A 20,983-nucleotide genomic window follows, 5' to 3' on the forward strand; every position below is an offset into this window, starting at 1 on the left:
CAGGATAAATCGGTGTAGGCAATGATGAAGACGATGCAAATCAGAGTGCACAGCTTAATCGAAGTTCCTTGGCCTGGTTGCGTATTTTTCGTTCCGTTCAAAGTGTGGTCCTTAATTGCATGAAGCTTTCACCTTCTCCTCGTTAGTATAGTGGACAGTATCTCCGCCTGTCACGCGGAAGACCGGGGTTCGATTCCCCGACGGGGAGACGTTTTGCACTTTGCCGTGACTCGTTCAGGTCCCGAGGCTTGTGTCTGCTCCCCTCAGCATCAATTGCTCTGCCTTAGACCTCCGATTTAACACGATAGTTCCTACATGCTCATAGTTTCTCTGCTCACAAAACACCAGAGTAAAATAATCCACTAATTAATGGCCCCCTTATTCGGAAGACTGATTTGGGAATGTTGAAGACGAATCCCCCAGCTGTATTCTGTATCAGTTCCAGAGTCTCAATACAACTGAGAGGCAGACCTGCCTGGAGCAATTTGCCCTGGTCCAGGCTTGAAAAGCCAACGTGCCAAAAGAGCAACCGACTGGTGAGTGTGGAAAGAAATGCTTAAATCCGTTTCAGACTCAGAATATCAGAGGGTGTGGCACAGTTGAGTAGTGGTTAGCGTTGTCGCCTTGCAAATCCAGTGTCGGTGATCGATTCGAGTTTGTGTCTTCTCAGCGCCCTGAACGACGTGCCGACTTGTATGGCCTTTTTCATTTTCCCTGAGAGGCAAACCTGCCTGGTGCAAGCTGCCCTGTTCCAGTCTCGAAAAGCCAATGGACTACGACGTTTGAGAGGCAGAGAAGCCCTGAGGAGAGGGCGTAGCCATTGCAGCTACAATCTACGAGGTTTGAGAGCAAGAGGAAAGCCAAAGTGGAGGACATAGTAATTGTGTGGTTTGGACACATTGAGGAATGTTAAAGACATTCCTAAATGTGTCCATGCAATGGATTCAACATTCCTGAATGCACCCTATGCAGGGTGTAACCTGCCTCCTGCCCTGAATCTCATGGGATAGGCTTCAGGTCCCCGGGGGCCCTGTATACAGGATAAAATGGTGTAGGCAATGATGAAGACGATGCAAATCAGAGTGCACAGCTTAATCGAAGTTCCTTGGCCTGGTTGCGTATTTTTCGTTCCGTTTAAAGTGTGGTCCGTAATTGCATGAAGCTTTCACCTTCTCCTCGTTAGTATAGTGGACAGTATCTCCGCCTGTCACGCGGAAGACCGGGGTTCGATTCCCCGACGGGGAGACGTTTTGCACTTTGCCGTGACTCCTTCAGGTCCCGAGGCTTGTGTCTGCTCCCCTCAGCATCAATTGCTCTGCCTTAGACCTCCGATTTAACACGATAGTTCCTACATGCTCATAGTTTCTCTGCTCACAAAACACCAGAGTAAAATAATCCACTAATTAATGGCCCCCTTATTCGGAAGACTGATTTGGGAATTTTGAAGACGAATCCCCCAGCTGTATTCTGTATCAGTTCCAGAGTCTCAATACAACTGAGAGGCAGACCTGCCTGGAGCAATTTGCCCTGGTCCAGGCTTGAAAAGCCAACGTGCCAAAAGAGCAACCGACTGGTGAGTGTGGAAAGAAATGCTTAAATCCGTTTCAGACTCAGAATATCAGAGGGTGTGGCACAGTTGAGTAGTGGTTAGCGTTGTCGCCTTGCAAATCCAGTGTCCGTGATCGATTCGAGTTTGTGTCTTCTCAGCGCCCTGAACGACGTGCCGACTTGTATGGCCTTTTTCATTTTCCCTGAGAGGCAAACCTGCCTGGTGCAAGCTGCCCTGTTCCAGTCTCGAAAAGCCAATGAACTACGACGTTTGAGAGGCAGAGAAGCCCTGAGGAGAGGGCGTAGCCATTGCAGCTACAATCTACGAGGTTTGAGAGCAAGAGGAAAGCCAAAGTGGAGGACATAGTAATTGTGTGGTTTGGACACATTGAGGAATGTTAAAGACATTCCTAAATGTGTCCATGCAATGGATTCAACATTCCTGAATGCACCCTATGCAGGGTGTAACCTGCCTCCTGCCCTGAATCTCATGGGATGAGCTTCAGGTCCCCGGGGGCCCTGTATACAGGATAAAATGGTGTAGGCAATGATGAAGACGATGCAAATCAGAGTGCACAGCTTAATCGAAGTTCCTTGGCCTGGTTGCGTATTTTTCGTTCCGTTCAAAGTGTGGTCCTTAATTGCATGAAGCTTTCACCTTCTCCTCGTTAGTATAGTGGACAGTATCTCCGCTTGTCACGCGGAAGACCGGGGTTCGATTCCCCGATGGGGAGACGTTTTGCACTTTGCCGTGACTCGTTCAGGTCCCGAGGCTTGTGTCTGCTCCCCTCAGCATCAATTGCTCTGCCTTAGACCTCCGATTTAACACGATAGTTCCTACATGCTCATAGTTTCTCTGCTCACAAAACACCAGAGTAAAATAATCCACTAATTAATGGCCCCCTTATTCGGAAGACTGATTTGGGAATGTTGAAGACGAATCCCCCAGCTGTATTCTGTATCAGTTCCAGAGTCTCAATACAACTGAGAGGCAGACCTGCCTGGAGCAATTTGCCCTGGTCCAGGCTTGAAAAGCCAACGTGCCAAAAGAGCAACCGACTGGTGAGTGTGGAAAGAAATGCTTAAATCCGTTTCAGACTCAGAATATCAGAGGGTGTGGCACAGTTGTGTAGTGGTTAGCGTTGTCGCCTTGCAAATCCAGTGTCCGTGATCGATTCGAGTTTGTGTCTTCTCAGCGCCCTGAACGACGTGCCGACTTGTATGGCCTTTTTCATTTTCCCTGAGAGGCAAACCTGCCTGGTGCAAGCTGCCCTGTTCCAGTCTCGAAAAGCCAATGAACTACGACGTTTGAGAGGCAGAGAAGCCCTGAGGAGAGGGCGTAGCCATTGCAGCTACAATCTACGAGGTTTGAGAGCAAGAGGAAAGCCAAAGTGGAGGACATAGTAATTGTGTGGTTTGGACACATTGAGGAATGTTAAAGACATTCCTAAATGTGTCCATGCAATGGATTCAACATTCCTGAATGCACCCTATGCAGGGTGTAACCTGCCTCCTGCCCTGAATCTCATGGGATAGGCTTCAGGTCCCCGGGGGCCCTGTATACAGGATAAATCGGTGTAGGCAATGATGAAGACGATGCAAATCAGAGTGCACAGCTTAATCGAAGTTCCTTGGCCTGGTTGCGTATTTTTCGTTCCGTTCAAAGTGTGGTCCTTAATTGCATGAAGCTTTCACCTTCTCCTCGTTAGTATAGTGGACAGTATCTCCGCCTGTCACGCGGAAGACCGGGGTTCGATTCCCCGACGGGGAGACGTTTTGCACTTTGCCGTGACTCGTTCAGGTCCCGAGGCTTGTGTCTGCTCCCCTCAGCATCAATTGCTCTGCCTTAGACCTCCGATTTAACACGATAGTTCCTACATGCTCATAGTTTCTCTGCTCACAAAACACCAGAGTAAAATAATCCACTAATTAATGGCCCCCTTATTCGGAAGACTGATTTGGGAATGTTGAAGACGAATCCCCCAGCTGTATTCTGTATCAGTTCCAGAGTCTCAATACAACTGAGAGGCAGACCTGCCTGGAGCAATTTGCCCTGGTCCAGGCTTGAAAAGCCAACGTGCCAAAAGAGCAACCGACTGGTGAGTGTGGAAAGAAATGCTTAAATCCGTTTCAGACTCAGAATATCAGAGGGTGTGGCACAGTTGAGTAGTGGTTAGCGTTGTCGCCTTGCAAATCCAGTGTCGGTGATCGATTCGAGTTTGTGTCTTCTCAGCGCCCTGAACGACGTGCCGACTTGTATGGCCTTTTTCATTTTCCCTGAGAGGCAAACCTGCCTGGTGCAAGCTGCCCTGTTCCAGTCTCGAAAAGCCAATGGACTACGACGTTTGAGAGGCAGAGAAGCCCTGAGGAGAGGGCGTAGCCATTGCAGCTACAATCTACGAGGTTTGAGAGCAAGAGGAAAGCCAAAGTGGAGGACATAGTAATTGTGTGGTTTGGACACATTGAGGAATGTTAAAGACATTCCTAAATGTGTCCATGCAATGGATTCAACATTCCTGAATGCACCCTATGCAGGGTGTAACCTGCCTCCTGCCCTGAATCTCATGGGATAGGCTTCAGGTCCCCGGGGGCCCTGTATACAGGATAAAATGGTGTAGGCAATGATGAAGACGATGCAAATCAGAGTGCACAGCTTAATCGAAGTTCCTTGGCCTGGTTGCGTATTTTTCGTTCCGTTCAAAGTGTGGTCCTTAATTGCATGAAGCTTTCACCTTCTCCTCGTTAGTATAGTGGACAGTATCTCCGCCTGTCACGCGGAAGACCGGGGTTCGATTCCCCGACGGGGAGACGTTTTGCACTTTGCCGTGACTCGTTCAGGTCCCGAGGCTTGTGTCTGCTCCCCTCAGCATCAATTGCTCTGCCTTAGACCTCCGATTTAACACGATAGTTCCTACATGCTCATAGTTTCTCTGCTCACAAAACACCAGAGTAAAATAATCCACTAATTAATGGCCCCCTTATTCGGAAGACTGATTTGGGAATTTTGAAGACGAATCCCCCAGCTGTATTCTGTATCAGTTCCAGAGTCTCAATACAACTGAGAGGCAGACCTGCCTGGAGCAATTTGCCCTGGTCCAGGCTTGAAAAGCCAACGTGCCAAAAGAGCAACCGACTGGTGAGTGTGGAAAGAAATGCTTAAATCCGTTTCAGACTCAGAATATCAGAGGGTGTGGCACAGTTGAGTAGTGGTTAGCGTTGTCGCCTTGCAAATCCAGTGTCCGTGATCGATTCGAGTTTGTGTCTTCTCAGCGCCCTGAACGACGTGCCGACTTGTATGGCCTTTTTCATTTTCCCTGAGAGGCAAACCTGCCTGGTGCAAGCTGCCCTGTTCCAGTCTCGAAAAGCCAATGAACTACGACGTTTGAGAGGCAGAGAAGCCCTGAGGAGAGGGCGTAGCCATTGCAGCTACAATCTACGAGGTTTGAGAGCAAGAGGAAAGCCAAAGTGGAGGACATAGTAATTGTGTGGTTTGGACACATTGAGGAATGTTAAAGACATTCCTAAATGTGTCCATGCAATGGATTCAACATTCCTGAATGCACCCTATGCAGGGTGTAACCTGCCTCCTGCCCTGAATCTCATGGGATGAGCTTCAGGTCCCCGGGGGCCCTGTATACAGGATAAAATGGTGTAGGCAATGATGAAGACGATGCAAATCAGAGTGCACAGCTTAATCGAAGTTCCTTGGCCTGGTTGCGTATTTTTCGTTCCGTTCAAAGTGTGGTCCTTAATTGCATGAAGCTTTCACCTTCTCCTCGTTAGTATAGTGGACAGTATCTCCGCCTGTCACGCGGAAGACCGGGGTTCGATTCCCCGACGGGGAGACGTTTTGCACTTTGCCGTGACTCGTTCAGGTCCCGAGGCTTGTGTCTGCTCCCCTCAGCATCAATTGCTCTGCCTTAGACCTCCGATTTAACACGATAGTTCCTACATGCTCATAGTTTCTCTGCTCACAAAACACCAGAGTAAAATAATCCACTAATTAATGGCCCCCTTATTCGGAAGACTGATTTGGGAATTTTGAAGACGAATCCCCCAGCTGTATTCTGTATCAGTTCCAGAGTCTCAATACAACTGAGAGGCAGACCTGCCTGGAGCAATTTGCCCTGGTCCAGGCTTGAAAAGCCAACGTGCCAAAAGAGCAACCGACTGGTGAGTGTGGAAAGAAATGCTTAAATCCGTTTCAGACTCAGAATATCAGAGGGTGTGGCACAGTTGTGAACCTTGGCCTGGTTGCGTATTTTTCGTTCCGTTCAAAGTGTGGTCCTTAATTGCATGAAGCTTTCTCCTTCTCCTCGTTAGTGTAGTGGACAGTATCTCCGCCTGTCACGCGGGAGACCGGGGTTCGATTCCCCGACGGGAGACGTTTTGCACTTTGCAGTGACTCGTTCAGGTCCCGAGGCTTGAGTCTGCTCCCCTCAGCATCAATTGCTCTGCCTTAGACCTCCGATTTAACACAATAGTTCCTACATGCTCATAGTTTCTCTGCTCACAAAACACCAGAGTAAAATAATCCACTAATCAGTGGCCCCCTTATTCGGAAGACTAATTTGGGAATGTTGAAGACGAATCCCCCAGCTGTATTCTGTATCAGTTCCAGAGTCTCAATACAACTGAGAGGCAGACCTGCCTGGAGCAATTTGCCCTGGTCCAGGCTTGAAAAGCCAACGTGCCAAAAGAGCAAGCGACTGGTGAGTGTGGAAAGAAATGCTTAAATCCGTTTCAGACTCAGAATATCAGAGGGTGTGGCACAGTTGTGTAGTGGTTAGCGTTGTCGCCTTGCAAATCCAGTGTCCGTGATCGATTCGAGTTTGTGTCTTCTCAGCGCCCTGAACGACGTGCCGACTTGTATGGCCTTTTTCATTTTCCCTGAGAGGCAAACCTGCCAGGTGCAAGCTGCCCTGTTCCAGTCTCGAAAAGCCAATGAACTACGACGTTTGTGAGAAAGAGAAGCCCTGAGGAGAGGGCTTAGCCATTGCAGCTACAATCTACGAGGTTTGAGAGCAAGAGGAAAGCCACAGTGGAGGACATAGTAATTGTGTGGTTTGGACACATTGAGGAATGTTTAAGACATTCCTAAATGTGTCCATGCAATGGATTCAACATTCCTGAATGCACCCTATGCAGGGTGTAACCTGCCCCCTGCCCTGAATCTCATGGGATAGGCTTCAGGTCCCCGGGGGCCCTGTATACAGGATAAAATGGTGTAGGCAATGATGAAGACGATGCAAATCAGAGTGCACAGCTTAATCGAAGTTCCTTGGCCTGGTTGCGTATTTTTCGTTCCGTTTAAAGTGTGGTCCGTCATTGCATGAAGCTTTCACCTTCTCCTCGTTAGTATAGTGGACAGTATCTCCGCCTGTCACGCGGAAGACCGGGGTTCGATTCCCCGACGGGGAGACGTTTTGCACTTTGCCGTGACTCCTTCAGGTCCCGAGGCTTGTGTCTGCTCCCCTCAGCATCAATTGCTCTGCCTTAGACCTCCGATTTAACACGATAGTTCCTACATGCTCATAGTTTCTCTGCTCACAAAACACCAGAGTAAAATAATCCACTAATTAATGGCCCCCTTATTCGGAAGACTGATTTGGGAATGTTGAAGACGAATCCCCCAGCTGTATTCTGTATCAGTTCCAGAGTCTCAATACAACTGAGAGGCAGACCTGCCTGGAGCAATTTGCCCTGGTCCAGGCTTGAAAAGCCAACGTGCCAAAAGAGCAACCGACTGGTGAGTGTGGAAAGAAATGCTTAAATCCGTTTCAGACTCAGAATATCAGAGGGTGTGGCACAGTTGAGTAGTGGTTAGCGTTGTCGCCTTGCAAATCCAGTGTCCGTGATCGATTCGAGTTTGTGTCTTCTCAGCGCCCTGAACGACGTGCCGACTTGTATGGCCTTTTTCATTTTCCCTGAGAGGCAAACCTGCCTGGTGCAAGCTGCCCTGTTCCAGTCTCGAAAAGCCAATGAACTACGACGTTTGAGAGGCAGAGAAGCCCTGAGGAGAGGGCTTAGCCATTGCAGCTACAATCTACGAGGTTTGAGAGCAAGAGGAAAGCCACAGTGGAGGACATAGTAATTGTGTGGTTTGGACACATTGAGGAATGTTTAAGACATTCCTAAATGTGTCCATGCAATGGATTCAACATTCCTGAATGCACCCTATGCAGGGTGTAACCTGCCCCCTGCCCTGAATGTCATGGGATAGGCTTCAGGTCCCCGGGGGCCCTGTATACAGGATAAAATGGTGTAGGCAATGATGAAGACGATGCAAATCAGAGTGCACAGCTTAATCGAAGTTCCTTGGCCTGGTTGCGTATTTTTCGTTCCGTTTAAAGTGTGGTCCGTCATTGCATGAAGCTTTCACCTTCTCCTCGTTAGTATAGTGGACAGTATCTCCGCCTGTCACGCGGAAGACCGGGGTTCGATTCCCCGACGGGGAGACATTTTGCACTTTGCCGTGACTCGTTCAGGTCCCGAAGCTTGTGTCTGCTCCCCTCAGCATCAATTGCTCTGCCTTAGACCTCCGATTTAACACGATAGTTCCTACATGCTCATAGTTTCTCTGCTCACAAAACACCAGAGTAAAATAATCCACTAATTAATGGCCCCCTTATTCGGAAGACTGATTTGGGAATGTTGAAGACGAATCCCCCAGCTGTATTCTGTATCAGTTCCAGAGTCTCAATACAACTGAGAGGCAGACCTGCCTGGAGCAATTTGCCCTGGTCCAGGCTTGAAAAGCCAACGTGCCAAAAGAGCAACCGACTGGTGAGTGTGGAAAGAAATGCTTAAATCCGTTTCAGACTCAGAAAATCAGAGGGTGTGGCACAGTTGTGTAGTGGTTAGCGTTGTCGCCTTGCAAATCCAGTGTCCGTGATCGATTCGAGTTTGTGTCTTCTCAGCGCCCTGAACGACGTGCCGACTTGTATGGCCTTTTTCATTTTCCCTGAGAGGCAAACCTGCCTGGTGCAAGCTGCCCTGTTCCAGTCTCGAAAAGCCAATGAACTACGACGTTTGAGAGGCAGAGAAGCCCTGAGGAGAGGGCGTAGCCATTGTAGCTACAATCTACGAGGTTTGAGAGCAAGAGGAAAGCCAAAGTGGAGGACATAGTAATTGTGTGGTTTGGACACATTGAGGAATGTTAAAGACATTCCTAAATGTGTCCATGCAATGGATTCAACATTCCTGAATGCACCCTATGCAGGGTGTAACCTGCCTCCTGCCCTGAATCTCATGGGATAGGCTTCAGGTCCCCGGGGGAACTGTATACAGAATAAAATGGTGTAGGCAATGATGAAGACGATGCAAATCAGAGTGCACAGCTTAATCGAAGTTCCTTGGCCTGGTTGCGTATTTTTCGTTCCGTTCAAAGTGTGGTCCTTAATTGCATGAAGCTTTCACCTTCTCCTCGTTAGTATAGTGGACAGTATCTCCGCCTGTCACGCGGAAGACCGGGGTTCGATTCCCCGACGGGGAGACGTTTTGCACTTTGCCGTGACTCGTTCAGGTCCCGAGGCTTGTGTCTACTCCCCTCAGCATCAATTGCTCTGCCTTAGACCTCCGATTTAACACGATAGTTCCTACATGCTCATAGTTTCTCTGCTCACAAAACACCAGAGTAAAATAATCCACTAATTAATGGCCCCCTTATTCGGAAGACTGATTTGGGAATTTTGAAGACGAATCCCCCAGCTGTATTCTGTATCAGTTCCAGAGTCTCAATACAACTGAGAGGCAGACCTGCCTGGAGCAATTTGCCCTGGTCCAGGCTTGAAAAGCCAACGTGCCAAAAGAGCAACCGACTGGTGAGTGTGGAAAGAAATGCTTAAATCCGTTTCAGACTCAGAATATCAGAGGGTGTGGCACAGTTGTGAACCTTGGCCTGGTTGCGTATTTTTCGTTCCGTTCAAAGTGTGGTCCTTAATTGCATGAAGCTTACTCCTTCTCCTCGTTAGTGTAGTGGACAGTATCTCCGCCTGTCACGCGGGAGACCGGGGTTCGATTCCCCGACGGGAGACGTTTTGCACTTTGCAGTGACTCGTTCAGGTCCCGAGGCTTGAGTCTGCTCCCCTCAGCATCAATTGCTCTGCCTTAGACCTCCGATTTAACACAATAGTTCCTACATGCTCATAGTTTCTCTGACCTGCCTGGAGCAATTTGCCCTGGTCCAGGCTTGAAAAGCCAACGTGCCAAAAGAGCAAGCGACTGGTGAGTGTGGAAAGAAATGCTTAAATCCGTTTCAGACTCAGAATATCAGAGGGTGTGGCACAGTTGTGTAGTGGTTAGCATTGTCGCCTTGCAAATCCAGGGTCCGGGATCGATTCGAGTTTGTGTCTTCTCAGCGCCCTGAACGACGTGCCGACTTGTATGGCCTTTTTCATTTTCCCTGAGAGGCAAACCTGCCAGGTGCAAGCTGCCCTGTTCCAGTCTCGAAAAGCCAATGAACTACGACGTTTGTGAGAAAGAGAAGCCCTGAGGAGAGGGCTTAGCCATTGCAGCTACAATCTACGAGGTTTGAGAGCAAGAGGAAAGCCACAGTGGAGGACATAGTAATTGTGTGGTTTGGACACATTGAGGAATGTTTAAGACATTCCTAAATGTGTCCATGCAATGGATTCAACATTCCTGAATGCACCCTATGCAGGGTGTAACCTGCCCCCTGCCCTGAATGTCATGGGATAGGCTTCAGGTCCCCGGGGGCCCTGTATACAGGATAAAATGGTGTAGGCAATGATGAAGACGATGCAAATCAGAGTGCACAGCTTAATCGAAGTTCCTTGGCCTGGTTGCGTATTTTTCGTTCCGTTCAAAGTGTGGTCCTTAATTGCATGCAGGCTTGAAAAGCCAACGTGCCAAAAGAGCAACCGACTGGTGAGTGTGGAAAGAAATGCTTAAATCCGTTTCAGACTCAGAATATCAGAGGGTGTGGCACAGTTGTGAACCTTGGCCTGGTTGCGTATTTTTCGTTCCGTTCAAAGTGTGGTCCTTAATTGCATGAAGCTTACTCCTTCTCCTCGTTAGTGTAGTGGACAGTATCTCCGCCTGTCACGCGGGAGACCGGGGTTCGATTCCCCGACGGGAGACGTTTTGCACTTTGCAGTGACTCGTTCAGGTCCCGAGGCTTGAGTCTGCTCCCCTCAGCATCAATTGCTCTGCCTTAGACCTCCGATTTAACACAATAGTTCCTACATGCTCATAGTTTCTCTGCTCACAAAACACCAGAGTAAAATAATCCACTAATCAGTGGCCCCCTTATTCGGAAGACTAATTTGGGAATGTTGAAGACGAATCCCCCAGCTGTATTCTGTATCAGTTCCAGAGTCTCAATACAACTGAGAGGCAGACCTGCCTGGAGCAATTTGCCCTGGTCCAGGCTTGAAAAGCCAACGTGCCAAAAGAGCAAGCGACTGGTGAGTGTGGAAAGAAATGCTTAAATCCGTTTCAGACTCAGAATATCAGAGGGTGTGGCACAGTTGTGTAGTGGTTAGCGTTGTCGCCTTGCAAATCCAGTGTCCGTGATCGATTCGAGTTTGTGTCTTCTCAGCGCCCTGAACGACGTGCCGACTTGTATGGCCTTTTTCATTTTCCCTGAGAGGCAAACCTGCCAGGTGCAAGCTGCCCTGTTCCAGTCTCGAAAAGCCAATGAACTACGACGTTTGTGAGAAAGAGAAGCCCTGAGGAGAGGGCTTAGCCATTGCAGCTACAATCTACGAGGTTTGAGAGCAAGAGGAAAGCCACAGTGGAGGACATAGTAATTGTGTGGTTTGGACACATTGAGGAATGTTTAAGACATTCCTAAATGTGTCCATGCAATGGATTCAACATTCCTGAATGCACCCTATGCAGGGTGTAACCTGCCCCCTGCCCTGAATCTCATGGGATAGGCTTCAGGTCCCCGGGGGCCCTGTATACAGGATAAAATGGTGTAGGCAATGATGAAGACGATGCAAATCAGAGTGCACAGCTTAATCGAAGTTCCTTGGCCTGGTTGCGTATTTTTCGTTCCGTTCAAAGTGTGGTCCTTAATTGCATGCAGGCTTGAAAAGCCAACGTGCCAAAAGAGCAACCGACTGGTGAGTGTGGAAAGAAATGCTTAAATCCGTTTCAGACTCAGAATATCAGAGGGTGTGGCACAGTTGTGAACCTTGGCCTGGTTGCGTATTTTTCGTTCCGTTCAAAGTGTGGTCCTTAATTGCATGAAGCTTACTCCTTCTCCTCGTTAGTGTAGTGGACAGTATCTCCGCCTGTCACGCGGGAGACCGGGGTTCGATTCCCCGACGGGAGACGTTTTGCACTTTGCAGTGACTCGTTCAGGTCCCGAGGCTTGAGTCTGCTCCCCTCAGCATCAATTGCTCTGCCTTAGACCTCCGATTTAACACAATAGTTCCTACATGCTCATAGTTTCTCTGCTCACAAAACACCAGAGTAAAATAATCCACTAATTAATGGCCCCCTTATTCGGAAGACAGCTGTATTCAGCTGTATTCTGTATCAGTTCCAGAGTCTCAATACAACTGAGAGGCAGACCTGCCTGGAGCAATTTGCCCTGGTCCAGGCTTGAAAAGCCAACGTGCCAAAAGAGCAAGCGACTGGTGAGTGTGAAGCTTTCACCTTCTCCTCGTTAGTATAGTGGACAGTATCTCCGCCTGTCACGCGGAAGACCGGGGTTCGATTCCCCGACGGGGAGACGTTTTGCACTTTGCCGTGACTCGTTCAGGTCCCGAGGCTTGTGTCTGCTCCCCTCAGCATCAATTGCTCTGCCTTAGACCTCCGATTTAACACGATAGTTCCTACATGCTCATAGTTTCTCTGCTCACAAAACACCAGAGTAAAATAATCCACTAATTAATGGCCCCCTTATTCGGAAGACTGATTTGGGAATGTTGAAGACGAATCCCCCAGCTGTATTCTGTATCAGTTCCAGAGTCTCAATACAACTGAGAGGCAGACCTGCCTGGAGCAATTTGCCCCGGTCCAGGCTTGAAAAGCCAACGTGCCAAAAGAGCAACCGACTGGTGAGTGTGGAAAGAAATGCTTAAATCCATTTCAGACTCAGAATATCAGAGGGTGTGGCACAGTTGTGTAGTGGTTAGCGTTGTCGCCTTGCAAATCCAGTGTCCGTGATCGATTCGAGTTTGTGTCTTCTCAGCGCCCTGAACGACGTGCCGACTTGTATGGCCTTTTTCATTTTCCCTGAGAGGCAAACCTGCCTGGTGCAAGCTGCCCTGTTCCAGTCTCGAAAAGCCAATGAACTACGACGTTTGAGAGGCAGAGAAGCCCTGAGGAGAGGGCGTAGCCATTGTAGCTACAATCTACGAGGTTTGAGAGCAAGAGGAAAGCCAAAGTGGAGGACATAGTAATTGTGTGGTTTGGACACATTGAGGAATGTTAAAGACATTCCTAAATGTGTCCATGCAATGGATTCAACATTCCTGAATGCACCCTATGCAGGGTGTAACCTGCCTCCTGCCCTGAATCTCATGGGATAGGCTTCAGGTCCCCGGGGGAACTGTATACAGAATAAAATGGTGTAGGCAATGATGAAGACGATGCAAATCAGAGTGCACAGCTTAATCGAAGTTCCTTGGCCTGGTTGCGTATTTTTCGTTCCGTTCAAAGTGTGGTCCTTAATTGCATGAAGCTTTCACCTTCTCCTCGTTAGTATAGTGGACAGTATCTCCGCCTGTCACGCGGAAGACCGGGGTTCGATTCCCCGACGGGGAGACGTTTTGCACTTTGCCGTGACTCGTTCAGGTCCCGAGGCTTGTGTCTGCTCCCCTCAGCATCAATTGCTCTGCCTTAGACCTCCGATTTAACACGATAGTTCCTACATGCTCATAGTTTCTCTGCTCACAAAACACCAGAGTAAAATAATCCACTAATTAATGGCCCCCTTATTCGGAAGACTGATTTGGGAATGTTGAAGACGAATCCCCCAGCTGTATTCTGTATCAGTTCCAGAGTCTCAATACAACTGAGAGGCAGACCTGCCTGGAGCAATTTGCCCTGGTCCAGGCTTGAAAAGCCAACGTGCCAAAAGAGCAACTGACTGGTGAGTGTGGAAAGAAATGCTTAAATCCGTTTCAGACTCAGAATATCAGAGGGTGTGGCACAGTTGTGTAGTGGTTAGCGTTGTCGCCTTGCAAATCCAGTGTCCGTGATCGATTCGAGTTTGTGTCTTCTCAGCGCCCTGAACGACGTGCCGACTTGTATGGCCTTTTTCATTTTCCCTGAGAGGCAAACCTGCCAGGTGCAAGCTGCCCTGTTCCAGTCTCGAAAAGCCAATGAACTACGACGTTTGTGAGAAAGAGAAGCCCTGAGGAGAGGGCGTAGCCATTGCAGCTACAATCTACGAGGTTTGAGAGCAAGAGGAAAGCCAAAGTGGAGGACATAGTAATTGTGTGGTTTGGACACATTGAGGAATGTTAAAGACATTCCTAAATGTGTCCATGCAATGGATTCAACATTCCTGAATGCACCCTATGCAGGGTGTAACCTGCCTCCTGCCCTGAATCTCATGGGATAGGCTTCAGGTCCCCGGGGGCCCTGTATACAGGATAAATCGGTGTAGGCAATGATGAAGACGATGCAAATCAGAGTGCACAGCTTAATCGAAGTTCCTTGGCCTGGTTGCGTATTTTTCGTTCCATTCAAAGTGTGGTCCTTAATTGCATGAAGCTTTCACCTTCTCCTCGTTAGTATAGTGGACAGTATCTCCGCCTGTCACACGGAAGACCGGGGTTCGATTCCCCGACGGGGAGACGTTTTGCACTTTGCCGTGACTCGTTCAGGTCCCGAGGCTTGTGTCTGCTCCCCTCAGCATCAATTGCTCTGCCTTAGACCTCCGATTTAACACGATAGTTCCTACATGCTCATAGTTTCTCTGCTCACAAAACACCAGAGTAAAATAATCCACTAATTAATGGCCCCCTTATTCGGAAGACTGATTTGGGAATGTTGAAGACGAATCCCCCAGCTGTATTCTGTATCAGTTCCAGAGTCTCAATACAACTGAGAGGCAGACCTACCTGGAGCAATTTGCCCTGGTCCAGGCTTGAAAAGCCAACGTGCCAAAAGAGCAACCGACTGGTGACTGGTCTAACTGGCAGACCACAGGCAGTAAGGATGGGCGGACATGTCTCAGCCCCTCTCACTCTCAGCACTGGAGCCCCCCAGGGTTGTGTTCTGAGCCCCCTGCTGTACTCTCTGTACACCCACGACTGCGTGGCCACTACCAGCTCCACCACCATCATCAAGTTTGCTGACGACACTGTTGTGGTGGGCCTGATCACGAACAATGATGAGACGGCCTACCTGGAGGAGGTTGGAAATCTGGAGAACTGGTGCCAGAGGAACAATCTCCTCCTGAACGTCAGTAAGACAAAGGAGCTGATAGTGGACTTTAGTACAAAGCAGGTGAGGAACTACCAGACCCCCGTCATCAACAGGAGCCCAGTGGAGAGAGTGGACAGCTTCAGATACCTCGGTGTTCACATCACGCAGGACCTGGCATGGTCCTGTCACATCAACACCGTGGTAAAAAAGGCCCGGCAGCGTCTCTACCACCTCAGACGCTTGAGAGACTTTAGACTGCCCTCCAAGGTGCTCAGGAATTTCTACTCCTGCACCATCGAGAGCATCCTGACGGGAAATATCACGACCTGGTTCGGGAACAGCACCATGCAGGACAGACGAGCTCTACAGAGGGTGGTGCGATCAGCTGAGCGCATCATCCGCATCGAGCTCCCTGACCTGCACTCGATCTACAACAAGCGGTGCTTGACCAAGGCCAGGAAGATCGTGAAGGACCTCAGCCACCCCAATAACGGACTGTTTACTCTGTTGCGGTCTGGGAAGCGATTCCGCTCCTTGAAGGCCAACACAGAGAGACTGAGGAGGAGCTTCTTCCCGCAGGCGATAAGGTCTCTCAACCACAACCACACCACTATGCAGAACTACACAATATTTTCATAATTGGTCAAATCCATCAATCATCTTACATCCATGAACACTATGGACAATTACACGCTCACCATCCTTCATATATACACTACATGTCGTACGTTACATCCCGGACCATTGCACAAAGACACTTTAATAACTTTGCACACCTACCTTCACAACTACACTACATTTTACAGTTTTACGTTTACATCCTGGACCAGTGCACAAAGACACTTTAATAACCTCTGCACTAAGACACTTTGTTCCATGCATATTTGCACACACCGTAAAGTATATTTCAATTTGCACTGTATATTTCTATTTTGTACATCCTATTTCTATTTTTATTTTTAGTTCTATTTTTTCATAGCACATTTCTATTTTTATTTTTAGTTCTATTTTTCCTAGTTTAATTTAATTTTGTAATTTAATTTCTATCGTATTTCTTTTATTCATATTTATTTCTTATTTGTAAAATTTAACTCTCTTTTAGGGTCAATGGCAGTCGTATAATACATTTCACTACATTTCGTACTGTGTATGTTTGTGTATGTGACAAATAAAATTTGAATTTGAATTTGAGTGTGGAAAGAAATGCTTAAATCCGTTTCAGACTCAGAATATCAGAGGGTGTGGCACAGTTGTGTAGTGGTTAGCGTTGTCGCCTTGCAAATCCAGTGTCCGTGATCGATTCGAGTTTGTGTCTTCTCAGCGCCCTGAACGACGTGCCGACTTGTATGGCCTTTTTCATTTTCCCTGAGAGGCAAACCTGCCTGGTGCAAGCTGCCCTGTTCCAGTCTCGAAAAGCCAATGAACTACGACGTTTGAGAGAAAGAGAAGCCCTGAGGAGAGGGCGTAGCCATTGCAGCTACAATCTACGAGGTTTGAGAGCAAGAGGAAAGCCAAAGTGGAGGACATAGTAATTGTGTGGTTTGGACACATTGAGCAATGTTAAAGACATTCCTAAATGTGTCCATGCAATGGATTCAACATTCCTGAATGCACCCTATGCAGGGTGTAACCTGCCTCCTGCCCTGAATCTCATGGGATGAGCTTCAGGTCCCCGGGGGCCCTGTATACAGGATAAAATGGTGTAGGCAATGATGAAGACGATGCAAATCAGAGTGCACAGCTTAATCGAAGTTCCTTGGCCTGGTTGCGTATTTTTCGTTCCGTTCAAAGTGTGGTCCTTAATTGCATGAAGCTTTCACCTTCTCCTCGTTAGTATAGTGGACAGTATATCCGCCTGTCACGCGGAAGACCGGGGTTCGATTCCCCGACGGGGAGACGTTTTGCACTTTGCCGTGACTCGTTCAGGTCCCGAGGCTTGTGTCTGCTCCCCTCAGCATCAATTGCTCTGCCTTAGACCTCCGATTTAACACGATAGTTCCTACATGCTCATAGTTTCTCTGCTCACAAAACACCAGAGTAAAATAATCCACTAATTAATGGCCCCCTTATTCGGAAGACTGATTTGGGAATTTTGAAGACGAATCCCCCAGCTGTATTCTGTATCAGTTCCAGAGTCTCAATACAACTGAGAGGCAGACCTGCCTGGAGCAATTTGCCCTGGTCCAGGCTTGAAAAGCCAACGTGCCAAAAGAGCAACCGACTGGTGAGTGTGGAAAGAAATGCTTAAATCCGTTTCAGACTCAGAATATCAGAGGGTGTGGCACAGTTGTGAACCTTGGCCTGGTTGCGTATTTTTCGTTCCGTTCAAAGTGTGGTCCTTAATTGCATGAAGCTTTCTCCTTCTCCTCGTTAGTGTAGTGGACAGTATCTCCGCCTGTCACGCGGAAGACCGGGGTTCGATTCCCCGACGGGGAGACGTTTTGCACTTTGCCGTGACTCGTTCAGGTCCCGAGGCTTGTGTCTGCTCCCCTCAGCATCAATTGCTCTGCCTTAGACCTCCGATTTAACACGATAGTTCCTACATGCTCATAGTTTCTCTGCTCACAAAACACCAGAGTAAAATAATCCACTAATTAATGGCCCCCTTATTCGGAAGACTGATTTGGGAATGTTGAAGACGAATCCCCCAGCTGTATTCTGTATCAGTTCCAGAGTCTCAATACAACTGAGAGGCAGACCTGCCTGGAGCAATTTGCCCTGGTCCAGGCTTGAAAAGCCAACGTGCCAAAAGAGCAACCGACTGGTGAGTGTGGAAAGAAATGCTTAAATCCGTTTCAGACTCAGAATATCAGAGGGTGTGGCACAGTTGAGTAGTGGTTAGCGTTGTCGCCTTGCAAATCCAGTGTCCGTGATCGATTCGAGTTTGTGTCTTCTCAGCGCCCTGAACGACGTGCCGACTTGTATGGCCTTTTTCATTTTCCCTGAGAGGCAAACCTGCCTGGTGCAAGCTGCCCTGTTCCAGTCTCGAAAAGCCAATGAACTACGACGTTTGAGAGGCAGAGAAGCCCTGAGGAGAGGGCTTAGCCATTGCAGCTACAATCTACGAGGTTTGAGAGCAAGAGGAAAGCCACAGTGGAGGACATAGTAATTGTGTGGTTTGGACACATTGAGGAATGTTTAAGACATTCCTAAATGTGTCCATGCAATGGATTCAACATTCCTGAATGCACCCTATGCAGGGTGTAACCTGCCCCCTGCCCTGAATGTCATGGGATAGGCTTCAGGTCCCCGGGGGCCCTGTATACAGGATAAAATGGTGTAGGCAATGATGAAGACGATGCAAATCAGAGTGCACAGCTTAATCGAAGTTCCTTGGCCTGGTTGCGTATTTTTCGTTCCGTTTAAAGTGTGGTCCTTCATTGCATGAAGCTTTCACCTTCTCCTCGTTAGTATAGTGGACAGTATCTCCGCCTGTCACGCGGAAGACCGGGGTTCGATTCCCCGACGGGGAGACATTTTGCACTTTGCCGTGACTCGTTCAGGTCCCGAAGCTTGTGTCTGCTCCCCTCAGCATCAATTGCTCTGCCTTAGACCTCCGATTTAACACGATAGTTCCTACATGCTCATAGTTTCTCTGCTCACAAAACACCAGAGTAAAATAATCCACTAATTAATGGCCCCCTTATTCGGAAGACTGATTTGGGAATGTTGAAGACGAATCCCCCAGCTGTATTCTGTATCAGTTCCAGAGTCTCAATACAACTGAGAGGCAGACCTGCCTGGAGCAATTTGCCCTGGTCCAGGCTTGAAAAGCCAACGTGCCAAAAGAGCAACCGACTGGTGAGTGTGGAAAGAAATGCTTAAATCCGTTTCAGACTCAGAAAATCAGAGGGTGTGGCACAGTTGTGTAGTGGTTAGCGTTGTCGCCTTGCAAATCCAGTGTCCGTGATCGATTCGAGTTTGTGTCTTCTCAGCGCCCTGAACGACGTGCCGACTTGTATGGCCTTTTTCATTTTCCCTGAGAGGCAAACCTGCCTGGTGCAAGCTGCCCTGTTCCAGTCTCGAAAAGCCAATGAACTACGACGTTTGAGAGGCAGAGAAGCCCTGAGGAGAGGGCGTAGCCATTGTAGCTACAATCTACGAGGTTTGAGAGCAAGAGGAAAGCCAAAGTGGAGGACATAGTAATTGTGTGGTTTGGACACATTGAGGAATGTTAAAGACATTCCTAAATGTGTCCATGCAATGGATTCAACATTACTGAATGCACCCTATGCAGGGTGTAACCTGCCTCCTGCCCTGAATCTCATGGGATAGGCTTCAGGTCCCCGGGGGAACTGTATACAGAATAAAATGGTGTAGGCAATGATGAAGACGATGCAAATCAGAGTGCACAGCTTAATCGAAGTTCCTTGGCCTGGTTGCGTATTTTTCGTTCCGTTCAAAGTGTGGTCCTTAATTGCATGAAGCTTTCACCTTCTCCTCGTTAGTATAGTGGACAGTATCTCCGCCTGTCACGCGGAAGACCGGGGTTCGATTCCCCGACGGGGAGACGTTTTGCACTTTGCCGTGACTCGTTCAGGTCCCGAGGCTTGTGTCTGCTCCCCTCAGCATCAATTGCTCTGCCTTAGACCTCCGATTTAACACGATAGTTCCTACATGCTCATAGTTTCTCTGCTCACAAAACACCAGAGTAAAATAATCCACTAATTAATGGCCCCCTTATTCGGAAGACTGATTTGGGAATTTTGAAGACGAATCCCCCAGCTGTATTCTGTATCAGTTCCAGAGTCTCAATACAACTGAGAGGCAGACCTGCCTGGAGCAATTTGCCCTGGTCCAGGCTTGAAAAGCCAACGTGCCAAAAGAGCAACCGACTGGTGAGTGTGGAAAGAAATGCTTAAATCCGTTTCAGACTCAGAATATCAGAGGGTGTGGCACAGTTGTGTAGTGGTTAGCGTTGTCGCCTTGCAAATCCAGTGTCCGTGATCGATTCGAGTTTGTGTCTTCTCAGCGCCCTGAACGACGTGCCGACTTGTATGGCCTTTTTCATTTTCCCTGAGAGGCAAACCTGCCTGGTGCAAGCTGCCCTGTTCCAGTCTCGAAAAGCCAATGAACTACGACGTTTGAGAGAAAGAGAAGCCCTGAGGAGAGGGCGTAGCCATTGCAGCTACAATCTACGAGGTTTGAGAGCAAGAGGAAAGCCAAAGTGGAGGACATAGTAATTGTGTGGTTTGGACACATTGAGGAATGTTAAAGACATTCCTAAATGTGTCCATGCAATGGATTCAACATTCCTGAATGCACCCTATGCAGGGTGTAACCTGCCTCCTGCCCTGAATCTCATGGGATAGGCTTCAGGTCCCCGGGGGCCCTGTATACAGGATAAATCGGTGTAGGCAATGATGAAGACGATGCAAATCAGAGTGCACAGCTTAATCGAAGTTCCTTGGCCTGGTTGCGTATTTTTCGTTCCATTCAAAGTGTGGTCCTTAATTGCATGAAGCTTTCACCTTCTCCTCGTTAGTATAGTGGACAGTATCTCCGCCTGTCACACGGAAGACCGGGGTTCGATTCCCCGACGGGGAGACGTTTTGCACTTTGCCGTGACTCGTTCAGGTCCCGAGGCTTGTGTCTGCTCCCCTCAGCATCAATTGCTCTGCCTTAGACCTCCGATTTAACACGATAGTTCCTACATGCTCATAGTTTCTCTGCTCACAAAACACCAGAGTAAAATAATCCACTAATTAATGGCCCCCTTATTCGGAAGACTGATTTGGGAATGTTGAAGACGAATCCCCCAGCTGTATTCTGTATCAGTTCCAGAGTCTCAATACAACTGAGAGGCAGACCTACCTGGAGCAATTTGCCCTGGTCCAGGCTTGAAAAGCCAACGTGCCAAAAGAGCAACCGACTGGTGAGTGTGGAAAGAAATGCTTAAATCCGTTTCAGACTCAGAATATCAGAGGGTGTGGCACAGTTGTGTAGTGGTTAGCGTTGTCGCCTTGCAAATCCAGTGTCCGTGATCGATTCGAGTTTGTGTCTTCTCAGCGCCCTGAACGACGTGCCGACTTGTATGGCCTTTTTCATTTTCCCTGAGAGGCAAACCTGCCTGGTGCAAGCT

General features: G+C 48.5%; 13 non-coding genes across 13 annotated transcripts; all 13 read left to right on the plus strand.

Annotated features, from left to right (window-relative positions):
* Positions 1–136: 136 nt before the first annotated feature.
* trnad-guc (transfer RNA aspartic acid (anticodon GUC)) lies at positions 137–208 on the plus strand. The gene has a single exon. It is a non-coding gene; the product is annotated as a tRNA-Asp (tRNA).
* Positions 209–1,173: 965 nt separating this feature from the next.
* Positions 1,174–1,245, plus strand: trnad-guc (transfer RNA aspartic acid (anticodon GUC)). Its single transcript has one exon. It is a non-coding gene; the product is annotated as a tRNA-Asp (tRNA).
* Positions 1,246–3,247: 2,002 nt separating this feature from the next.
* Positions 3,248–3,319, plus strand: trnad-guc (transfer RNA aspartic acid (anticodon GUC)). Its single transcript has one exon. It is a non-coding gene; the product is annotated as a tRNA-Asp (tRNA).
* A 965-nt stretch (positions 3,320–4,284) lies between these two features.
* On the plus strand, positions 4,285–4,356 carry trnad-guc (transfer RNA aspartic acid (anticodon GUC)). The gene has a single exon. It is a non-coding gene; the product is annotated as a tRNA-Asp (tRNA).
* A 965-nt stretch (positions 4,357–5,321) lies between these two features.
* Positions 5,322–5,393, plus strand: trnad-guc (transfer RNA aspartic acid (anticodon GUC)). Its single transcript has one exon. It is a non-coding gene; the product is annotated as a tRNA-Asp (tRNA).
* Positions 5,394–6,897: 1,504 nt separating this feature from the next.
* trnad-guc (transfer RNA aspartic acid (anticodon GUC)) lies at positions 6,898–6,969 on the plus strand. The gene has a single exon. It is a non-coding gene; the product is annotated as a tRNA-Asp (tRNA).
* A 965-nt stretch (positions 6,970–7,934) lies between these two features.
* trnad-guc (transfer RNA aspartic acid (anticodon GUC)) lies at positions 7,935–8,006 on the plus strand. The gene has a single exon. It is a non-coding gene; the product is annotated as a tRNA-Asp (tRNA).
* A 965-nt stretch (positions 8,007–8,971) lies between these two features.
* Positions 8,972–9,043, plus strand: trnad-guc (transfer RNA aspartic acid (anticodon GUC)). Its single transcript has one exon. It is a non-coding gene; the product is annotated as a tRNA-Asp (tRNA).
* Positions 9,044–12,181: 3,138 nt separating this feature from the next.
* On the plus strand, positions 12,182–12,253 carry trnad-guc (transfer RNA aspartic acid (anticodon GUC)). Its single transcript has one exon. It is a non-coding gene; the product is annotated as a tRNA-Asp (tRNA).
* Positions 12,254–13,218: 965 nt separating this feature from the next.
* Positions 13,219–13,290, plus strand: trnad-guc (transfer RNA aspartic acid (anticodon GUC)). Its single transcript has one exon. It is a non-coding gene; the product is annotated as a tRNA-Asp (tRNA).
* A 3,435-nt stretch (positions 13,291–16,725) lies between these two features.
* trnad-guc (transfer RNA aspartic acid (anticodon GUC)) lies at positions 16,726–16,797 on the plus strand. The gene has a single exon. It is a non-coding gene; the product is annotated as a tRNA-Asp (tRNA).
* A 1,505-nt stretch (positions 16,798–18,302) lies between these two features.
* Positions 18,303–18,374, plus strand: trnad-guc (transfer RNA aspartic acid (anticodon GUC)). Its single transcript has one exon. It is a non-coding gene; the product is annotated as a tRNA-Asp (tRNA).
* Positions 18,375–19,339: 965 nt separating this feature from the next.
* trnad-guc (transfer RNA aspartic acid (anticodon GUC)) lies at positions 19,340–19,411 on the plus strand. Its single transcript has one exon. It is a non-coding gene; the product is annotated as a tRNA-Asp (tRNA).
* Positions 19,412–20,983: the final 1,572 nt, after the last annotated feature.

The sequence above is a fragment of the Clarias gariepinus genome, chromosome 8 (genome assembly GCF_024256425.1).
Source record: "Clarias gariepinus isolate MV-2021 ecotype Netherlands chromosome 8, CGAR_prim_01v2, whole genome shotgun sequence".
Lineage (NCBI taxonomy): Eukaryota > Metazoa > Chordata > Actinopteri > Siluriformes > Clariidae > Clarias > Clarias gariepinus.